Genomic DNA, 351 nt, shown 5'->3' with positions numbered 1-351 from the left:
TCTGTCTGTGCAGTGGGGCTGTAGGTTTACTCCCTGAATAAAATGTGGTTAGCAGGGGGAAGAGAATGGAGCAGACAGTGGGTTGAAGAGTGCGGTGGGGAGATAGAGAAGTAAGGGGGGAAACAAACGTGTGCCAGAAATGGAGAGAGACCTATACTGAAACAGATAAAAACAATAGACCACAGCTAGAGACGAACCAACTCCCATACAAAAAAAAAGTAAAACATATAGTGATGCTAACATACAAGCTAACAAACCACCTTATTGGTGTGCTGTTCCTCTATACAAAGACATGGTTTACAGAGAGAAGAAAAGGAAGGGGGGGAAAAAAGGAACAAACAGTAGGAATAG

Source organism: Carlito syrichta, unplaced genomic scaffold, assembly GCF_000164805.1.
Source record: "Carlito syrichta isolate Samal-C Ts95f unplaced genomic scaffold, Tarsius_syrichta-2.0.1 Scaffold309834, whole genome shotgun sequence".
NCBI lineage: Eukaryota > Metazoa > Chordata > Mammalia > Primates > Tarsiidae > Carlito > Carlito syrichta.
This window is presented reverse-complemented; position numbering follows the sequence as displayed.